The following is a 9,113-nucleotide window of genomic DNA, read 5'->3' as shown; positions in this document are numbered from 1 at the left end:
GCGGGGGTGGTAAAACCGGGGGAATGGGGGGGTGCGAGGGGTGCTGGGACCGCCCGGGGGTTAACTCGTTCGTGTCCGCACCGGGGATATTCGGAACACGGCACCTGCACCGCCCGGGACCGGCGCTGCACCGGGACACGCACTACCCCCGGTACCGGGACACGCACCCCCGGCATCGCCCAGGACCCGCACCCCCGGCACCGGCGCCGCCCGGGACCGGCACTGCCCCGGGACACGCACTCCCAGCACTGCATCCCCGGTACCGGGACCCGCACACCCGGGACCGGGACCGTCCAGGGCCCGCACACAACCGGGACCGGCATTACCCCAGCACCGGGACCCGCACCCCCGGTAATGGGACCCGCACCGCCCGGCACCGGCACCGCCCGGGACCGGCACTACCCCCAGCACCGGGACCCGTACACCCGGGACCGTCCAGGACCCGCACACAACCGGGACCGGCGCTGCCCGGGACACGCAACTCCGGTACTGGGACCTGCACACTCGGGATTGGCACTGCCCCGGGACCAGCACCGGCACGGCCCGGGACCCGCACACCCGGGATTGGCACTGCCCCGGGACCCGCACCCCCAGCACCGGGACCCGCACCCCCGGTACCGGGATCCGCACCGCCCGGGACCGGCACGACCCTCAGCACCGGAACCCGCACCCCCGGTACCGGGACTCGCACTCCCGGCACCGGCATCGCCCGGGACCGGCACTACCCCCAGCACCGGGACCCGTACACCCGGGACCGTCCAGGACCCGCACACAACCGGGACCGGCGTTGCCCGGGACACGCAACTCCGGGACCTCACGGCGTCGGGACCCACATAACCGGGTTCCCAACCCCCCCGCACCCCCGGGTCCAGCACGGCCAGGGACCACCCGGGATTGGCACTGCCCCGGGACCCGCACCCCCAGCACCGGGACCCGCACCCCCGGTACCGGGATCCGCACCGCCCGGGACCGGCACGACCCTCAGCACCGGAACCCGCACCCCCGGTACCGGGACTCGCACTCCCGGCACCGGCATCGCCCGGGACCGGCACTACCCCCAGCACCGGGACCCGTACACCCGGGACCGGGACCGTCCAGGACCCGCACACAACCGGGACCGGCGTTGCCCGGGACACGCAACCCCGGGACCTCACGGCGTCGGGACCCACATAACCGGGTTCCCAACCCCCCCGCACCTCCGGGACCGGGCACGGCCCGGGACCCGCACCTGCAGGACACGCACGCCCCCGGGCCCCGCACCCCCGGGTCCAGCATAGTCCGGGACCCGCACACCCCCGGGTCCCGCACCTCCAGGACCCGCACACCCCCGGGTCCCGCACCTCCGGGACCGGTGCTGCCCGGGACCCTCACGCCTCCGGGATCCGCACACACCCGGGACCCGCACACACCCGGAACCCGCACCTCCGGGACCCACAGATCCCCGGGACCCGCACACAACCGGGTCCAGCATGGCCCGGGCCCCGCACACACCCAGGACCCGCACCTCCAGGACTGGTACTGCCCGGGACCCGCACCTCCGGGACCCACACACCCCCGGGACCCGCACCTTCGGGACCAGACGGGCACAGCCCGGGACCCTCACAACTCCGGGACCCGCACACACCCGGGACCCGCACCTCCGGGATTGGACCGACACAACCTGGGACCCGCACACCCCCGAGACCCGCACATACTCGGATCCAGCATGGCCTGGGACCCGCACACACTTGGGATCCGCACCTCCGGGACCCGCGCACCCCGGGCCCCGCACCCTCGGGTCCAGCATGGCCCGGGACCCGCACACACCCGGGACCCGCACACACTCGGGATTCGCACCCCCGGACCCGCACACACCCGGGTCCCGCACCTCCGGGACCCGCACACACCCAGGACCCGCACCTCCGGGACCGGACGGGCAGAGCCCGGGACCCGCAGACCCCCGGAACCCGCACCTCCGGGACCCGTACTGCCCAGGACCCGCACCTCCGGGACCCACACACACCCGGGACCCGCACCTACGGGATCGGTACTGCCCAGGACCTGCACCCCCGGGACCCGCACACCCCCGGGACCCGCACACACCCGGGCCCAGCATGGCCCGGGACCAGTACTGCCCGGGACCCGCACAACACCGGGACCCCCGAGGAAGAGCAGAGAGCCTTCCTCCGCAGCATGCCCAGGCGCTGGCTGGCCCTTCCCTTCGGGGACACCTTCAAAAAGTAGGTCCTGAACTCATTTCCCCATCTTTATACCCTTTTCCAGGGGTTTTCCCTCATTTTCCATCCCCACTGGGACTGTCATCATGCCCAAGTGCTGGCTTCCCTTCGGGGACACCTTCAAAAAGTACCTCCCAACTTCTTTTCCCCATCTTTACACCCTTTTCCAGGGGTTTTCCCTCATTTTCAGTCCCCACTGGGACCGTCATCACACCCAGGTGCTGGCTGGTCGGTCCTTCCCTTTGGAGACACCTTCAAAAAGTAGGTCCCAACTTCTTTTCCCCATCTTTATAAACTTTTCCAGGGGTTTTCCCTCATTTTTGGTCCCTGTTGGTGCCATCAGCCTGCCCAGGAGCTGGCTGGTTGGCCCTTCCCTTTGGGGACACCTTCAAAATGTAGGTCCCATCCTCATTTCCCTGTTTTTATACCTGTTTCCAGGGGTTATCCCTCATTTTCCACCCCCATTGGGGCCATCAACCTCCTCAGCTGCTGGTCAGCCCTTCCCTTTGGGGACACCTTCAAAAAGTAGGTCCCGACCTCATTTCCCCATCTTTTTACCCTTTTCCAGGGGTTTTCCCTCATTTTTGGTCCCCACTGGGAGTGTCATCATGCCCAAGTGCTGGCTGGTCGGTCCTTCCTTGGGGACACCTTCAAAAAGTAGTTCCTGACCTCATTTCCCCATCTTTTTACCCCTTTCCAGGGGTTTTCCCTCATTTTTGGTCCCCACTGGGAGTGTCATCATGCCCAAGTGCTGGCTGGTCGGTCCTTCCTTGGGGACACCTTCAAAAAGTAGTTCCTGACCTCATTTCCCCATCTTTTTACCCTTTTCCAGGGGTTTTCCCTCATTTTCCATCTCCACTGGGGCCATCAGCCTGCCCAGGCACTGGCTGGTCCTTCCCTTCGGGGACACCTTCAAAAAGTAGGTCCCCAGTAGGTCCTGACCTCATTTCCTCATTTTCTTACCCTTTTCCAGGGGTTTTCCCTCATTTTCCATCCCCACTGGGACTGTCATCATGCCCAAGTGCTGGCTTCCCTTCGGGGACACCTTCAAAAAGTAGGTCCTGACCTCATTTCCCCATCTTTACACCCTTTTCCAGGGGTTTTCCCTCATTTTTGGTCCCCGTTGGTGCCATCAGCCTGCCCAGGCGCTGGTCGGCCCTTCCCTTCGGGGACACCTTCAAAAAGTAGGTCCTGACCTCATTTCCCCATCTTTACACCCTTTTCCAGGGGTTTTCCCTCATTTTCGGTCCCCACTGGGGCTGTCATCACGCCCAGGTGTTGGCTGGTCCTTACTTCCCTTTGGGGACACCTTCAAAAAGTAGGTCCCGACCTCATTTTCCTGTTTTTATACCCTTTTCCAGGGGTTTTCCCTCATTTTCCATCCCCCTTGGTGCCATCAACCTCCTCAGCCACTGGCTGGTCTTTCCCTTCGGGGACACCTTCAAAAAGTACATCCCGACCTCACTTCCACTTTTTTACAGCCTTTTCCAGGGGTTTTCCCTCATTTTTGGTCCCCACTGGGACCATCACCACACCCAGGCGCTGGCTGGTCCTTCCCTTTGGGGACACCTTCAAAAAGTAGGTCCCAGCTTCATTTCCCCATCTTTACCTTCGGGGACACCTTCAAAAAGTAGGTCCTGACCCCATTTCCCCATCTTTTTACCCTTTTCCAGGGGTTTTCCCCCATTTTTGGTCCCCGCAGGAGCCGTCAGCGCGCTGCGTGGAGGGAAAAAAACGCTCCTTTCGGCCACAAAAATAACCTTTTCCCCTTCTTTTCCATCTCACTTCTTTTTTGCTGATATCTCTGAATTTTGCACTATTTATAACTCGAAAAGACGTGTCAGCCGTGCGCCCCCCCGGGATGGATGGAAGCGCTCGGCTTAATTACTGTAACCTCATTAGCGACACAACGAGCTGCCGTTAATACCCAGGAATTATTTCCAGCTCTTTTTGGAGGGGAAATTTGGAGATGGTTCAATTTTCAAGGGGGTAAAACGGGTCCCGGAGCCGTCCCCACGTCTCCCCCACCCCGGGGTGACGGCCAGAGCCCCGGCCCCGCAGAGATCCCCCTCGGGCTCTAATTAGCAGCGAGGGGCTAACGAGCGGGTTACGCTCAGCACCTTTGCTCCGCGTAACTCCCAACAGGGAGCTCCGTAGAAAGCCTGGGGGTGGTGAGGATGAGGAGCGGGGAGGAGGATGAGGAATGGGGAGGAGGAGGAGGAGTGGGAAGGGGGATGAAGAGTGGGGAGCAAGATGGGAAGCAGGGAGGAGGATGAGGACTGGGGAGGAGGATGAGGAAGCAGTGAGGAGGATGAGGAGCAGGGAGGAGGATGAGGACTGGAGAAGACGCTGAGGAGCAGGGAGGAGGATGAGGACCTGGGAGGAGGATGAGGAGCAGGGAGGAGGATGAGGACTGGGGAAGATGCTGAGGAGCAGGAAGGAGGTTGAGGAGCAGGGAGGCGGATGAGGACTGGGGAAGATGCTGAGGAGCAGGAAGGAGGTTGAGGAGCAGGGAGGCGGATGAGGACTGGGGAAGATGCTGAGGAGCAGGAAGGAGGTTGAGGAGCAGGGAGGCGGATGAGGACTGGGGAAGATGCTGAGGAGCAGGAAGGAGGTTGAGGAGCAGGGAGGCGGATGAGGACTGGGGAAGATGCTGAGGAGCAGGAAGGAGGTTGAGGAGCAGGGAGGCGGATGAGGACTGGGGAAGATGCTGAGGAGCAGGAAGGAGGTTGAGGAGCAGGGAGGCGGATGAGGACTGGGGAAGATGCTGAGGAGCAGGAAGGAGGTTGAGGAGCAGGGAGGCGGATGAGGACTGGGGAAGATGCTGAGGAGCAGGAAGGAGGTTGAGGAGCAGGGAGGCGGATGAGGACTGGGGAAGATGCTGAGGAGCAGGAAGGAGGTTGAGGAGCAGGGAGGCGGATGAGGACTGGGGAAGATGCTGAGGAGCAGGAAGGAGGTTGAGGAGCAGGGAGGCGGATGAGGACTGGGGAAGATGCTGAGGAGCAGGAAGGAGGTTGAGGAGCAGGGAGGCGGATGAGGACTGGGGAAGATGCTGGCGAGCAGGGAGGAGGATGAGGACTGGGGAAGATGCTGAGGACCAGGAAGGAGGTTGAGGAGCAGGGAGGAGGATGAGGACTGGGGAAGATGCTGACGAGCAGGGAGGAGGATGAGGAAGCAGTGAGGACGATGAGGAAGCAGGGAGGAGGATGAGAAACAGTGAGGAGGATGAGGAGTGGGGAGGAGGATGAGGAGCGGGGAGGAGGATGAGGAAGCAGTGAGGAGGATGAGGAGCGGGGAGGAAGCTGAGGAGCAGAGAGGAGGATGATGAAGCAATGAGGAGGATGAGGACTGGGGAAGAAGCTGAGGAGCAGGGAGGAGGATGAGAAACAGTGAGGAGGATGAGGAGCAGGGAGGAGGATGAGGAGTGGTGAAGATGCTGAGGAGCAGGGAGGAGGATGAGGAAGCAGTGAGGAGGATGAGGACTGGGGAAGATGCTGAGGAGCAGGGAGGAGGTTGAGAAACAGTGAGGAAGCTGAGGAATAAGGAGGAGGATGAGGAAGCAGTGAGGAGGATGAGGACTGAGGAAGACACTGAGGAGCAGTGAGGAGGATGAGGACCAGGGAGGAGAATGAGGAGCAGTGAGGAGGATGAGGACCAGGGAGGAAGATGAGGAGCGGGGAGGAGGATGTGGAAGCAGTGGAGCGGGGAGGAGGATGAGGAGCGGGGAGGAGGATGAGGAGCAGGGAGGAGGATGAGGAGCAGGGAGGAGGATGAGGACCAGGGAGGAAGATGAGGAGTGGGGAGGAGGATGAGGAGCAGGGAGGAGCATGAGGAGCGGGGAGGAAGCTGAGGACCAGGGAGGAGGATGAGGAGCGGGGAGGAGGATGAGGAAGCAGTGAGGAGGATGAGGAAGCAGTGAGGAGGATGAGGACCAAGGAGGAGGATGAGACTGGTGAAGATGCTGAGGAGCAGGGAGGAGGATGAGGAAGCAGTGAGGAGCGGGGAGGAGGAGGAGGACCAAGGAGGAGGATGAGGACTGGAGAAGATGCTGAGGAGCAGTGAGGAGGATGAGGAAGCAGAGAGAAGCAGGGAGGAGGAGGAGGATCAAGGAGGAGGATGAGGACTGGGGAAGATGCTGAGGAGCAGGGAGGAGGTTGAGAAACAGTGAGGAAGCTGAGGAATAAGGAGGAGGATGAGGAAGCAGTGAGGAGGATGAGGACTGGGGAAGATGCTGAGGAGCAGGGAGGAGGTTGAGAAACAGTGAGGAAGCTTAGCAGTGATGAGGAGCGGGGAGGAGGATGAGGAAGCAGTGAGGAGGATGAGGAGCGGGGAGGAAGCTGAGGAGCAGAGAGGAGGATGATGAAGCAATGAGGAGGATGAGGACTGGGGAAGAAGCTGAGGATGCTGACGAGCAGGGAGGAGGATGAGGAAGCAGTGAGGACGATGAGGAAGCAGGGAGGAGGATGAGAAACAGTGAGGAGGATGAGGAGCGGGGAGGAGGATGAAGACTGGGGAAGATGCTGAGGAGCAGGGAGGAGGATGAGGAAGCAGTGAGGAGGATGAGGAGTGGGGAGGAGGATGAGGAGCGGGGAGGAGGATGAGGAAGCAGTGAGGAGGATGAGGAGCGGGGAGGAAGCTGAGGAGCAGAGAGGAGGATGATGAAGCAAGAGGACTGGAGAAGATGCTGAGGAGCAGTGAGGAGGATGAGGAAGCAGAGAGAAGCAGGGAGGAGGAGGAGGATCAAGGAGGAGGATGAGGACTGGGGAAGATGCTGAGGAGCAGGGAGGAGGTTGAGAAACAGTGAGGAAGCTTAGCAGTAGGGAGGAGGATGAGGAGCAGGGAGGAGGATGAGGACCAGTGAGGACGATGAGGAAGCAGTGAGGAGGATAAGGAAGCAGGGAGGAGGATGAGGAAGCAGTGAGGAGGATGAGGAAGCAGTGAGGAGGATGAGGACCAGGGAGGAGGATGAGGACCAGGAAGGAGGATGAGAAACAGTGAGGAAACTGAGGAGCAGGGAGGAGGATGAGGAGTGGGGAGGAAGCTGAGGAGCGGGGAGGAAGCTGAGGAGCAGGGAGGAGGATGAGGACTAGGAAGGAGGATGAGAAACAGTGAGGAGGATGAGGAAGCAGTGAGGAGGATGAGGACCAAGGAGGAGGATGAGACTGGTGAAGATGCTGAGGAGCAGGGAGGAGGATGAGGAAGCAGTGAGGAGCGGGGAGGAGGAGGAGGACCAAGGAGGAGGATGAGGACTGGAGAAGATGCTGAGGAGCAGTGAGGAGGATGAGGAAGCAGAGAGAAGCAGGGAGGAGGAGGAGGATCAAGGAGGAGGATGAGGACTGGGGAAGATGCTGAGGAGCAGGGAGGAGGTTGAGAAACAGTGAGGAAGCTTAGCAGTAGGGAGGAGGATGAGGAGCAGGGAGGAGGATGAGGACCAGTGAGGACGATGAGGAAGCAGTGAGGAGGATAAGGAAGCAGGGAGGAGGATGAGGAAGCAGTGAGGAGGATGAGGAAGCAGTGAGGAGGATGAGGACCAGGGAGGAGGATGAGGACCAGGAAGGAGGATGAGAAACAGTGAGGAAACTGAGGAGCAGGGAGGAGGATGAGGAGTGGGGAGGAAGCTGAGGAGCGGGGAGGAAGCTGAGGAGCAGGGAGGAGGATGAGGACTAGGAAGGAGGATGAGAAACAGTGAGGAGGATGAGGAGCGGGGAGGAGGATGAGGACTGAGGAAGATGCTGAGGAGCAGGGAGGAGGATGGGGACCAGGGAGGAAGCTGAGGAGCAAGGAGGAGGATGAGGACCTGGGAGGAGGATGAGGAAGCAGTGAGGAGGATGAGGACTGGGGAAGATGCTGAGGAGCAGGGAGGAGGATGGGGACCAGGGAGGAAGCTGAGGAGCAAGGAGGAGGATGAGGACCTGGGAGGAGGATGAGGAAGCAGTGAGGAGGATGAGGACTGGGGAAGATGCTGAGGAGCAGGGAGGAGGATGGGGACCAGGGAGGAAGCTGAGGAGCAAGGAGGAGGATGAGGACCTGGGAGGAGGATGAGGAAGCAGTGAGGAGGATGAGGACTGGGGAAGATGCTGAGGAGCAGGGAGGAGGATGGGGACCAGGGAGGAAGCTGAGGAGCAAGGAGGAGGATGAGGACCTGGGAGGAGGATGAGGAAGCAGTGAGGAGGATGAGGACTGGGGAAGATGCTGAGGAGCAGGGAGGAGGATGGGGACCAGGGAGGAAGCTGAGGAGCAAGGAGGAGGATGAGGACCTGGGAGGAGGATGAGGAAGCAGTGAGGAGGATGAGGACTGGGGAAGATGCTGAGGAGCAGGGAGGAGGATGGGGACCAGGGAGGAAGCTGAGGAGCAAGGAGGAGGATGAGGACCTGGGAGGAGGATGAGGAAGCAGTGAGGATGATGAGAAGCAGTGAGGAAGAGTAGACCCCCTCCCCGACGAGCGTGTCCCGTGCCCCGCAGGGAGCTGGAGCAGCGGTTCGGGGTGGCGGAGGTGCCGGCCGTGGTGGTGTTGAAGCCCACGGGGGAGGTGATCCTGCCCAACGCCGTGGAGGAGATCCGGCGCCTGGGACCTTCCTGCTTCCCAAACTGGCAGGAGGCGGCCGAGCTGCTGGATCGCAATTTCCGTCTGGCCGAGGATTTCGACCAGAGGAGCCCCAGAAGCATCACCGACCCCCTGCGCCGCCTCAAGTACCGGGTGGAGAAGGCAAAGGAGGAGGAGGAAGAAGAGGAGGAGAAGGAGGAAGAATCTCCTTAGGAGCTGCCTCCACCCACCCACGTCTCTGTCTCTTCTAGAATTCCCCCTAAAAATCCATAAATAAATAAAATTGAAATTCGAAAGGCAAATGATCTGGAAAACTGGTTTGGCCCCAATAAGGATGTTCCCACCCCCAGTG

This window comes from Calidris pugnax, unplaced genomic scaffold (assembly GCF_001431845.1).
Source record: "Calidris pugnax isolate Ruff unplaced genomic scaffold, ASM143184v1 scaffold100, whole genome shotgun sequence".
Classification (NCBI taxonomy): Eukaryota; Metazoa; Chordata; class Aves; order Charadriiformes; family Scolopacidae; genus Calidris; species Calidris pugnax.
Note: the sequence above shows the minus strand (reverse complement) of the source record.